This window comes from Pleurodeles waltl, chromosome 7 (genome assembly GCF_031143425.1).
Source record: "Pleurodeles waltl isolate 20211129_DDA chromosome 7, aPleWal1.hap1.20221129, whole genome shotgun sequence".
Lineage (NCBI taxonomy): Eukaryota > Metazoa > Chordata > Amphibia > Caudata > Salamandridae > Pleurodeles > Pleurodeles waltl.
In genome coordinates this window covers 450,283,327-450,296,797 of record NC_090446.1, presented here as the reverse complement: position 1 = coordinate 450,296,797, position 13,471 = coordinate 450,283,327, and the positions used below count along the sequence as shown (strand labels likewise).

General features: G+C 45.5%; 1 protein-coding gene across 2 annotated transcripts in view; it reads right to left on the bottom strand.

Annotated features, from left to right (window-relative positions):
- The window catches only part of LOC138304169 (large neutral amino acids transporter small subunit 4-like), a 310,553-nt gene extending 297,795 nt beyond the window's left edge, over nucleotides 1–12,758 (bottom strand). For both annotated transcript variants that reach the window (XM_069243998.1, XM_069243999.1), the window contains exon 1: nucleotides 12,370–12,758. The gene's annotated coding sequence lies outside the window, so the exon portion shown is untranslated. The remainder of the gene's footprint in view (nucleotides 1–12,369) is intronic.
- Between the last annotated feature and the right edge of the window lie 713 nt (nucleotides 12,759–13,471).

Sequence of the window (13,471 nt, the reverse complement as noted above, 5' to 3'; positions counted from 1 at the left end):
ACATGCTAGTCTGCTAGCCCAGTTTAACTATGGGTTAGGTTCCCCAAGTCAGGGTGTCAGAAAATCTCAGGACTGGAGCAGTGGCGTAGCGTGGGTTGTCAGCACCCGGGGCAAGGCAAGTAATTTGCGCCCCCTAACCCGTAGATTTTAGCACTCGAGTCCCCCCCCCCAGATGTTGCGCCCTGTGCGGCCGGCCCCCCCTGTACCCCCGACGCTACTCCACTGGACTGGAGTAGTAGCTCTTACCGGGGTGCTGGTGAACAGCTAGACACCTGGAGTGGAATCTCTGAATACCAGTCTAAAAGATCAGCTTATGGTTGCAAGAAGAATCAGCCTACATGCCAAAACACCGGAAACCACAACCAGCATTTCTTCATTTGCTGTCGGAGTTGTCTCTGGCCTCAGCCTCTCAGCACGTGCTGTCCAATCCAGAATGAAGCCAGTGCACATGCGCCAAGAGAAGCAAACCACAAAAGTGCCCCGGGCGCACCGACTACATCAAAAAACTGAAAAGCAAATATTAATGACTTCCTGAGACCATTATTTACTAAGGCACTTGGTCTGATTGCTCACCGCTAAGCCAGAGGGGCAGGATGGAAGTAATCGGAAGGCCTACCAACAAAAGGGAAGATTGCCACATGGTCAATGGAATTAACCTAATGCATTAGGTCCCAAGATACAAAGCACGAAGAGACGCTGAGCCCCTAATACTGTAGGTGGGAATATTCCAGTAATGATAAATACAAACTTCGGATGAGCCCACTTAAACTGTAGATACCTTTTGCTTTATTAGTTATGTAGTGTTGTGCTGTAAGTACAATAACATGTTTTTATTGCTGTAACTCATAGCAGATGTTAGACTTTGGTTTATTATGTGTTACTGCATGCAATGTTGAGTGTTTTACACCCTACACCGCCTCCAGCCGAGATTTGAAAACTCAAACCTGGACTGGCTAACCTCGGTGTTAACATATGTTTCCCCTAGACTAAGTGGCCCTGTCACAGGGTGTCCCTCTCCATCCACAGATAAGGTGCACAGAACAGACAAACAGATAACATTGCAGGCTGGCTTATAGCCCCTCAACAGCCCCTTCCTCACAGAGTGCCCAGGTCAGAATACCATTGTGCCCCAGTGGATAGGAAGTAGGATGAGAGGTGTGACTCTGCTTTAGAGGGACTCTGAAGGCTAACACCCACCTTTGCTACGTACCCTGGACATGCTGAACCAGACAGTGGGAAATTGGGTAAAGAGCCACCTACTCACCACCATATAAAGTGGGACATTCCTGTTCCTACCTGTTACTTTTACCTGATACCTATTTTGTCTCTTCAGTGCGGTGTGTGAGGTCTCACTCACCCAAAATGGAAGTCACAAACAACTGCTTCAAAACACAGTGGAGAACGGGTCCACTGAGGGCAGAAACAGCGAAGAGCTGGCAGCTTAATTCGGAAATAAGCACTGTCAAATGTGTATGAAACCAGCTCAACTTTGTAAATTTTACGCACAGATTTTTCACAAGAGCCTCATTTTGACTGGCCTAGTAATAGTTGAAATAGTTTTTGCACAGATAAAATCTGACTCCAATGAAATTGGAATTATTGGCTGCGATAAATAGTACGGATGACAAGTTTTTGGAGAATAACATACAGATTTTGTTGCATGCAGCACCAAAGTCCACATTTTCTGGTATTTACTTCTCATATTTTCCCCTGAAAAACATCGACAGGTTTGTCTTACTGAAACGTATCAAGGAGATGCATTTTTAACACAAAACAACTCAAAATCTTGATATATGCGCTATCAGGATTTAGAGTTACCACATATATTGGAATTACTTGGCGCATTCATGATGAGGCCTGTGTCTAACTCTATTCCACGCATTTGCACAAACAAAGCCTGGCTCCTATGTAGCCAGTTGACTAGCTGTCCTTTCCACTTCCCAGCAAGCAATCCACAAATACTAAGGGAACAGATTGTGCATCCGCAAAGGAGGTGAACAGTGAATAAAGCACCACCAATAGACATACATCAGGTAGGAAACCACAGGTTGGGATGCAGTACTGGTCACTGAGAGGGTGAGCTAGGGTTCCTTCAGAAAGCATCTTCCTTCGATTGAGGCTGTCCTTGAAGAATCTGTTGAGGAGGTGCCTGAGCTGGAGATCTGTCCTGATATGAGTGTGACTGGGCCTTTCGCCTCTCTACAAGCTCTGCATTCTCCCCTTCAGTAACTCCGGCTCCCCTAGAGTTACACACATTGAGGGCATGTTAACTCTGTGGTGCGCACTCACCAGAGATCACAAGTGGAATCCCGAGGATCCCCTTATAATGGAATAACTGCCAGAGGACTTGGAAATTCCAGTCATGATTCCCAAGTTAATTCCTCCTCTTCCCCCAGGGTCTCACCCAGACACTACTTGTTCAGAAAGACCACACATCTGCAGTATTCGTCCATATACTGTTGTTACTAACCTAACTGAGATTACCAAGAACCTTGTACTGAACCTTGAACCTTGTACTGAGGCTTTGGAGGGCAGCCAACAGCTTGGTTTCCTGAATCAACAACTATTGTATTTTACACAAGGGACACTTGTTTCTTTCCTCAACTCTTTCCTGCAGGTTTATTTAGGGAAGAATACATTACTAGGTACTGAGGGGGACCATTACGGCCAACAAACCTGAAGGCACTTTAGTGGTACTAATAGTGGGGGTACAAACTGAAGATATTGGGCCTCATTTGTGGGGCCCCTGTCACAGAGTGGTGCAGCAAGTGCCTTGCTGAGCCACCCTTCACCACCGCAAATGGACATAAATGCGGCACATCTACAAGATATGGTGCATTTCTTTTTTCTCCCCCTAAGCTGGAGTGCAAATTGCTGCTATGCGCCAACACAGGCTCCCTTCCACCATGGTGCAAGGGTCCCCTCATAGTGGGAATGATTGTTTTTGTGCAGGAAGGGACACCTTCCTGCAAAAAAACAATCACAAAAGGTGTTTTCCTCTTTCTATGAGTGCTTCAGAATGCAGCACAGATATAAAGAGGAAAAACATGGAGAAATAAAGATATTTCTCCCTGTTCTGTTACTCTTACACCACCCCTGAGGTGGCATAGGAATCTGGCACATTCCCAGACTTGTAAATCTGGGAATGCATCAGATTTCATCGGGTCCCATGGTGTTGCGTGGAAACACCCCAAGCAACACCCATGGAATGCCCCTTTCACTCAGTGTTATGCATGAAAGGGGACCCTATTTACAAGTCCATGAAAAGCCACGCAAGGTGGCTTTGCATGGCCCTGTAAATATGGGCTCTCACACTGTTCCACAGGAGTGTAAAAACAATGACACTCCGGAGGCACAGTGTGCCTATAGGGCCTTGTAAATGTGGCCCATGGTGTCCCAGTTGAATCAGTTATTGTCATGGAGACTACGAGGGAATTCTATGGTCCTTTTAACTGTCCTCGATCCTGAGAAGAAGCAAGAGAAGAGCTGGTCTCTGGGATTGTTGGGTGAGCTCCAGAATATTATATTGATTTGTATTACTTATCAACTGATTAAGTGTTTAAACATAAACAAATAAGGATGACACTGAAATATGGAGCAAGGAGGATGTGAAATCTGGAGGGTTTTCTAACAAAGACAAACAGCTGCAGAATGGAGCTCGTCATCAGAAAAGAACTGACAGGTCAGCAGAACACCTCCCCCAGAAGTTAAGAGGGGGGAATCCCAGAAAGGCACAGGAGTCCTGTGAATGGGATAAATCAGGAAGTCGTGGAAGTCTTTCGAGAGAATGGGGAACTCTCATGTGCAGACCAATTGTCTACCAAAGAAAATGTTAAATGCTAAAACATTGACTCCATTTTCCCCCAGAAGGGCTCTCAAGAGAACGTGTTTTTTAATTAAATTGGTTCATAATATTTTGCTACTGTTTGCCCTTTTTTGCCCTCTGCTACTGTTCCGTGTAATTAAAACGTTCACGTTTTGAAGGCAATGGGCTGACCGGCGGCCGTTGTTTTGGGGAAGCACATATGGTTGTCAGACCTACTGTACACTCTCTCTTGCAGGACCTCATGCGCCTAAGCAGGCACATTTTAAGGCATCGGCAACGTGGGCTCTGGCCCAGGGCCCAGCCTTTCAAGGGGGCCTGTGATAGAGCCAGCTCTGTGATGCAGAGAGTTTTGTCCCCGATGACCTTGATTAATCCTTAAACATATTGTGAATATCGTTTTCCTTTCATTTATTTTTAATTTGAGTAATATGTGAGAATCTATTGCAGACATTTTGCGGACAAATGTTGTGTTTATTTTTCATGCAACATCCATAAAAAGTTTCTTTTAGATCAAAACAGGACCTCAAATATGAGAAATTGGAGTGTGTCATAGATATTATTTGCAGCAATATTAGTGAGTTGCTGCTATGTTACAATATTGAAAACACACATCACTATCCCTGAATATTACATGTAAACACATTTAGGGGCATATTGACATATTGGAATAGGCAGCGCTGCAATTATTCTTGGTGCGCTGCCCTCCCTCAATGTGAAAGGGCAAGAATGCGCAGTATTAACAAAACACTGTGCATTTCTGTCCTTTCCCCCTGGGCTGGTGCAGAGTTGGCTGCCTAGTGCTAGCGTAGACATCCTTGCACCATGGTGCAAGGGTCCCTGCGTTGCATGAAGGATTGTTTCTGTGCAGGATGGAGCACCTTCCTACACAAAAACAATCCTGAGAGATGTTTTCATTTGAATGAAAATATTTCTCCTTGTTACACCTGCTCTAGGTTTACAGGCTCTTGTAAATCCGGGGCAGCATCAAAGTCAATGGGTACTGCATGGGAAACCCACCCCAACGCCCATGGAACACCTCCCTGGTACAGAGTAAGCCAACTTAGCGACTTGGGCTGCTTTGTCTTACTCCATATCTGTGAGACCACAAAAAGCCATGCAAAGTGTCCTTGCATGGCCTCATAGATATGGTTGAGAGGCTTGCGGCGCTGGAGTGCCAAAAAAAGTGACACTATGGCGGCGAAAGCCTCTTGTAAATATGCCCCTTAGAGTTTGGACGTGTGTGCCTGTGCACTGTCAGTGACCTGGCCGAAGAAGCCATAAAAGAGCTGTTTTGAAGAGCACCCAAAATACGTTTCGGCCAAGGGCCCTCAGAATCCTTAAGATGACCCTGTGGCTAAGGTAGGCAGGTGTCCTGGGGCCACTGACAATGTATTGGAACATAGCAGGTTCAATCTTGAAGTCTTGGAAAACGTCCACTAAAATCTGAGTGAGGAGTGCGTACGAATTCTCAAGTTGAATAGTTAGAACTGACAGGAATATAATACTCCAAGAAGAAAATAACAAGCTGGTGCTGCTTCCATATGGATCTGAGTCCCCCACCATTTTGTTTGTTTCAATGTAATCTACTATTGGTGTTGTTATATAATGTATTTGTTATGTGGTGGCCTTGCCCTTGTGTCTTCTGTATCTCATAACAGCAGGCACCTCATATCTTCTAAGCCCGCAATGTCATAGACACCTGCTGCCACCATCTCCCCGCAGTGCTTCTTTCCAAATCTGGCACAAATGCTTTCAAGATCAAATACCCCCCAAATCTTTCCAAACACGCAATGAAAAACTTGAAACTCCGGACCCTGAGACTTCATGAAAAGCCTCTTCATAGACCAATACTACTGCCAAAGCAAAGGCTCTCTCAAAACTGACCTCCTCTTCACACACAGCACTGACCTATGGATGAGATCCTTATGCAGTTTTCTCCCATCTTCTCTCCCTAGCATTCCCATTTGGATGCAAACTCAAATGCTGCTCCCACTTTGACCTTTCGGGGAACCTTTTCATTTCCATTTAAAACAAAGGAAGATCATGTTCTAAGCCAATGACACAATCCTGGACACAATTGACTCAATTTATCTCACCCTCAGGCCCTCCTATGATCCTCCATGATCCCCTTATTCGTCCACACCTGTTACCCCACTTCCGGTTCACCCAGACATCTTCTCTCAAACTTCCACAAACCATTATCTCCCACTCCGGCTGCCATCACCACCCTTCTTTCATCCCCACATTTGGCCCATATGCCCCCCCTCCTTCCTCCCTTCCTGACAGTCCACCCCAATCCTCCCACAATTACTGAACACAACTGGCCTCCACTCAACAAGCTCCTTTCCTCATTTTCAGACCTCTCTCGAAGAATGGACATCCACACATTGGCTCTATTCCAGCTTAGCAACTCTCTGTCTTCTCGTCACGCCTGTTCTCTTCACCTCCTACTGACACTGACCCTCCCCCACACCTCTCAGCATACCAAGAGATGGCCTCCTATCCAGACCCAAATGGACTCAACCACCCCATGACAACTCACACCTATTTCCATTTCCTATGGATTTATGCAGCTTCATATTCTGCTACCCCCTTCTCCTATCTTCCCGTAGGGGGATGCCAGATTTCCACCATCGAGTCCACTGACAAGTTCAACTCCTGCATGGAATCCCTTATTGACAAATGTGCAAACCTGACATGTAAATATTCAGACCAAAACCCTGTAGGCTTTGATTCTCCAAAGAGCTTTATGAAGAACGAAATCTTATCAGAAAATACGAGAAAGAATGGAGAAAAATACCTTCTTTCCTGAGTACGGCTAAGCTCCGCAAAGCGAGAAAAGAATACAAAGACCAAATCCTTAGAGCCAAATCCTCCACACCAGAGCCCTTGTGAATTCTGCAAAAAATAGATTGAAACACCTGTTTGAGGTTGTTGCACAGTCTACTAACCCCTCTATCACTTCAGCTCACAAGTCATCCGTGGCCTGCTGCAATGGCTTTGTGGATTTCTTTGATAAAAAGGTTAGAGACATCCACATTTCCCTTCCCATCAATGATTCCCTTGAAACGGTTGAGTCTCTACTATGCAATGCACTACATTTATGGTCATCTTTCTCTCCAATCTCCAAGCAGGACATAGAACAAACCATCTCCAAAGTAAAACCCTCAAACCATGATCAGGGCACTATCATCAAATCTCTTGCCACACATCCACCCCCAATATGGACCTATGGACCGCCATGGTCAATTGCTCTCTCAAACAGGTCATCTTCCCTGAATGACTAAAAATCGTTCAAATCACTCTGCTCTTAAATAAATAACTTCTCGATCCAGAGAACCTGAACAACTACCGCCCAGTCTTCCCACTCCCATTTTTAAGCAAAGTCATCAAATGTTGTGTAGCATCCCAAATAGCCTCACACATCAAAACAAACAGCCTCCTAGACACTTTCCAATCAGGTTTCCACCAGGGTCACAGTACAGAAACTGCGATCCTCCAATAAGTCAATGACTCCCTTAGAATCCTCGACTCTGGCAACTCATGCCTCCTGGTCCTCCAAATTCAACACTGACAACTATCATTACCTCCTTCGTATTCTTGAACAACGCATGGGATGGAGAGCACTGTCCCCAACTGGTTCTTCTCTTACCTATTCAATTGTTCTCAAATTGTTAAAATGGGCAACTTGTTCTCGCGACAAGCCAGCGTTCACTAAGGCGTCCCTCAAGGTTTGACCCTCTCCCCAACCCTCTTCAACCTCTACCTAGAACCACTATGTTTGATTCTCAGAAACTCCACTTTAAACTCAACCCAATCAAAACAGAGTCTCTTATGATCTCACCCCCAAAAGCAAAAACACCAGTACCAGAATGGATGGGCAACTTTCCCACCTTCAAAGGCTGCCCGCCATTGTCATTAGTGCCAGATCACTTGGCACCACCCTTGAATATCATCTCAATCTTCACAGTCACATAGCAGCCAAGGCCAACAGCCCATGACCCCAACTTAGGCAGTTTTGAGGTGTCAGACAATTGATTCTGGAACAAGACCTTAAACAGTGGTGCAGTCTCTCGTATTCTGTCTAGACCAGACTATGGAATTGCCCTTCTCTCCGGTATTCCCAACATTCACCTAGGCCCATTGAGAGCAACACTAAATGCTCCAGCACACGTCATCTTAGGTCTCAAGAAATGTGACCACATTTCCCCTGTCCTGCTAACCCTCCAATGGCTCCCCATTGATGTGCGGGCCCAAGTCACAATTGCTTGCATTACCCACAAAGTTCTGCACTCCTACTTATCCCCGTACCTAAATGAGAAACTGAAAATCTCTGGAGCAAATAGGGGTTACATAAAATGCCCAATCCCTTCTCCTGGAACCCCCCACCTTCAGGTGAGAATAATACATGAACCAGTACTTCTCTAGTAGTGCTACTATGGTCTGGGACTCTCTGCCTCCCTCACTCCGTCTAATCACCTGCTTAGCAACCTTCAAAAAGGACCTCAAGCTCCTCTTGTTTGACAGACATCTTGGTTAGGTCTCCCTCAACCAAACTTATTTACTTTCTCCACTATGCCCTGATCTGCCTTCTTTTAACTGTTCATGTCCTCTGTCCTGTTGCTGTCTCTAGTGGCAACTCTATATACATAAACTGATGCAAACGTCTGAGTTTAACTACTATCAATATATAACCTGGTGTAACCCTGTAGCCTGTGTGTTGTAAAGTGCTTTGATGCCTTTGAGCCATGCCCGTGCTATATAAAATTGCAAAAGCAAATAATAAATAAATAAATAAATCTTCTGTTTGAGTACACCTGTTGCCAGTAACAGCACAAATGACAAGACCCTCTCTAGGGCGCCCCATTTCCAGGTGCCAGTGTTTCAGATTTTCTTTGAAATCCTTTTTAATTAAAATAACACTACATGGCGTAGTGCATTTTGGAACCTACTTGTACTTCTGGCTAAGTAAACTAGCTTGTTATTTGGGCCCATACATGGGTGAGACTTGAAGTGCCTTGCACTTTATTGTCTTTAGGTGCTGTGCTTACAATGAGTAGGGTCAGTGAGGTTCATGTCCTGTCAATGACAAGCTGTTCCCGCTTTGCCAAAGGGCTATGATTCTCCTTGGTGCATGACTTCTGATGACTTTTCAACAACAGTTTTATTTTGCATGTGCTCATTCTTTTCTGTCATATTTTTCCTAATTTGTACAAATTCGTATAATCACCTTTGCAGAGGTTAAAATGCGAGAGGATATTTAGATGTTGCGTTGACCGGAAGAACGATTTGAGGTACAGTCAGTTCTTGCTGGCTTTTGAAATGACTGTACACATTTAGGCCCAGATTTATGGTGGCCTAGCAACATTCCAACGCCACATTAGCGTCATTTTCTTTACGCTGATGTTGCGTGGGAAGGGCAAAAACACCGCCCCATATTTACAAAGTGGTTCAATGCTTGCATTGTGCCACTTTGTGACCCCTTGTGCACATTATGCCTGCGCTAGGCATAATGTATGCAAGAGGGTCCCTGTTCCGCTACTTGGGGGGGTAAAAATGGTGCAAGGAATCTATGAGATTCCTTGCACCATTTTTATCAGCATTTTTTACTGCCTCCTAAGTGCAGATGTTAAAAAGAGGCTCCCATTGTGTTCAACGGGCCTCTGGGTGCTTTGCAGGATTAGCGTGAAACTTTCTGACGCTAGTCCAGCAAAGCGCCAGACTAGTGTAAAAAATGATGATGCTAGTCCCCCTGACTACCACCATGGTGCGCCATATTTGAAATACAGTGCACACATGGTGTGGTTGGGGGGGCTAAAAGTAGAAAGAAATGTGGCACTGCACTATGTGCAGTGCCACTTTTCACAAATCTGGGTCTTATTTTGAACACACTAATGTGTCGTCATGGCCAATTCACAGCACAAGTTCAGGAGAGGAAGTTTCAGAAATAATTGGACAAGACAGAACGAAACAGCAGGTTTGCATGTGCATTGATGGATTCAGACAGCAAAGAGAAACATCTGTTATCTAGACACCCACTGATGTGTCATCAAAATTCAAGCAATGTATCTGCGAGTGGGAGGGACATGCATTACATTTGCGGTATAGAAAAGCAAGGTCTGACGGTCATTAAAGTTCCCAAGCATCTAGAAAATCAAACAGCTGTTAAGGACATTGCAACTGCAATCTGTCTAACTCTTCCCCTACCTAGAATTGTCGGTAATACAGGTTCCACCTCTTAAGTAAAACCAAATAATTCAAAGATGGAGACCACCGGGAAAGGGTATATATCGACAAGCACAACTCTACCTACCTTACACACTTCTGCGGCACTGAAATGCTTAGACTAGCTACAAGTCTGCGAGAGCACGACTTTAGCACCCGCAAACCCTCACATCCAAATAAACCAAAAGAACACCCTTTCCCAACCGGACAGAGAAATCTGCGTAGACTCTTCTCTGACGCTGACCAGTGGTATGAAGGACTGTAAAAATATAACAATTCACTGACGGAGCAGTCTCATTGGAGCTGTTACCGCAACGGGGTGTGTCGTCCTTTTTGCAGACATCTGTACAACAGCTAACTGGCAGCCAGTGTACGCAGTGTGAAGGCTTGGGGCCTGATTTAGAAGTGGGAGGACAGGGTTACTCCATCGCAACGGTGACGGAAATTCTGTCCGCCGAAATCTGAATCTCATAGGATAGAATGGGATTTAGATTTTGGAAGATGGGATATCCGTTCTGATAGAGTAAACCATCCACCCAGTTCTAAACCAGGCCCTTAATGCCTAAATTTTGACATCGCATAGCCAAGTTTCTTTAGGCATCGACAGGTTTGACACTAGCGGCAGACAGGGTCTGGGTGTGATCCACACCCTGTTGTCCCAAGGGTTTAGATACATTCGTAACAGGTCCGGGGTCTCAGACATGATCTTCTTGGGTTCAGTGTGTCCGGCACGGACCTTACTTCACGACCTCAACACTGGACCATCCTAACCGCTGGTATCCGCAGGCATTCCTGCCTTTGAGTTCTCATGCTCTAAGACACTAGCTTTCCTCAGCCAGGGTCTCAGAGCTTACTAACTTCAGTGCATCAGGTACAAATCTTTCCACACTCTCGAGCTCACGATCAGAGAGTCTTGACAACTGGGACACGCAAACAAACTTTCCTGATCCCAAAGCATAACACAGTGACACTCCTGAAGCTCACACTGTCTTGATTTCAGGTCAGACGTTTTTTATCCTAGGGTCTCAGGGGCAGGCCTTCCGCCTCACAAGGTCAAACATTACTGACCCTAGGGTTTTATGCACTGACCTTCCCCACTTTAGAGTCTTCGACACAAGTATCCCCAACTTCACAGTCCCTGACTCTTGACCTCAAGTTCATGCACACTCCTACAAGACCTGTGGGTTTCAGCAAAGTCGTATTGGGAACACAATTAGGACCAGGACCTCCCAAAAAAAGTGGCCCACATTCATGAAGTTATTAGTTTTTGTAGTTTTATACAGTGTGAACTCGGCCGAAAGGCACTGAAGCAATTTACATGAGAACCAGTTATGTCGCACAAGATCAAATTCATTTTTATTTTAGGGAGAGAGATTAAGTGATCTGCCCAGAATTACAGGATATTGAGATCCAACTTGGGCACCTCTGACTAGAATGCTACACCCTATGTTTTTATTCGTCTGGGAAATGTGGCCTCACAGCAAGGCCTATTGAAAAACACCTCCACCCCTCCACCGAGGCATGAAAGACACTGGGATCAAGGTTACAACACCTTGCCCCTTGTGAGGCTATTTCTCTCACTTATCTCCTCCCAGCCCACTTTAGCCTCAGGCTGCTGGCCTGGCAGGGGAGGGGTCCATGGCCTTAGGTGAGAATTGCTCCCCTGCGAGGCCCCTGAAAACTCCCACCCCTCTACATTTCTGGGGCAGGCCACACGGGGCTGGGGTGAGAATGCCCTAAGGGCCAGAGCAACGCCTCACTTTGACAGCAGGGGAGTTCCCATGATGCTGGCACCACATTACAGTGGTCTGAAAGGGACTGGGAAAGACAGGAAGGTTCTGTGGGACAGTTTATAGAGGCCCTAAAAAACCTGCCCTCACGTGACCCTGAGGCAGTGCCCCGTGCCCGATTGCCCGCCTTCCCAATCTGACCCTGGAATTCAGAGCTTCTCGACCATAGCTTCGCAGTAACATACTTTCCAGACATCTCACTTACATGCATCCTTTTTTGGCATGAGCGTTTAAGGATCAGGCAGACCTTGAGATCCTCAGAATGCCTGTTATCCTTGGATTCAAACACAGACTTTCATGACCTCAGGATTTCAGGAGAAATGGCCTTTCGGGAAAACATTACTGATCTCAGGGTCCCGGTTACAGACCTCTCCAACCTAACAGTCTGATACCAGCATCATGCCTGTCACATTTTAAGGTTTATGGTCAGATTATTTAGAAAGCAGACCAGTAAGTTAATAAAACTGGTAACTACTCTAGCTTCACCAGTCACAATTGCTCCAGTAGAAATTGTGATGTATGGCCTACCTTAAGGTTGTGGTTGCTCCAGGTGGGTAGAAGTCCACGTGTGATGAACGCGTCCTCACATCTGTAAATGTCCTGGAGCAGTCATGATTTCCTTAGGTAGCTGAAATCCACAAGCGACTGTGATGTCTGCAGCCTATAAATGTGCGATGATGATGCACGTTGGTGGTGGAAGTCCACCTGAAGTGATCTTGACCTCAGATGATAGCCAAGCTTCTTCGACTTTTGGATCCTCATATGCGACGGTGATGCCCTCAAGCAGTGCACGTTATCCTTCTTTAGCGGTGTCTTCGGTTTGGTTAATGATCTGCAGTTTACGTTCCTCTCACTGAAAGCAGGGCACTGCCCATGTCTTTGCTCTCGTCTCCTCTACAGGCCTGTTTATATCTTGCTTTTCAGGATCTCACTCCAGTGCCCTAGGAAACACAGCTTTGTTTAGAGATAAACAGGTGTCTTGGGCCTGGCCAATTGGTGCGAAGCGGTGGAAAGGCAAGATCTCACCTGAGCTGGATCCGACCTGTGGAACCCCTGGTTATTGTCACGTAAACACAGCTGGAAGTGCAAGCCGACCAAAACCCTATTCTAAAATGTTATGATGAAGATTAAAATCTTTTTTTTTTATAGTCAGAGAAGTTAATATTTTAATTAAACTTTTTGAATTCTACGGTTTAGCAACTAAATAAAGCTAAATAATGCTTCACAGCACGTCACTAAAAAGGGATTTAAACCACAACCAAGGGCGAATCATGAGCAATCTTCCTTAGGCTGACATAGGGCCCTGCCAGGTGATAATCTCCCAGACGCAAGTGGCGTACGATCATCTCACCCTAAAACAAGCACAGACCTATGCATCGTAGAGGGAGACGTACAGGAGCAATGTCTGCATCTAAGACCTCCATTACAATTACTATGCGAAAAAACGCATGGGTAACTGCAATTAGTGGGATAGGAAATTGCCACGCAATTTTTGCTAATCATAAGGGACATTACAACGCAAATCGTTGATTTTCCACCGACTCCCAAGTTTATCAGAAGCTTTTGTATGAAGTACGTAGCAAGTGTGATGTTTAGTCCGTCTCTTGCTTTATAGCGACATCTAGTTGCA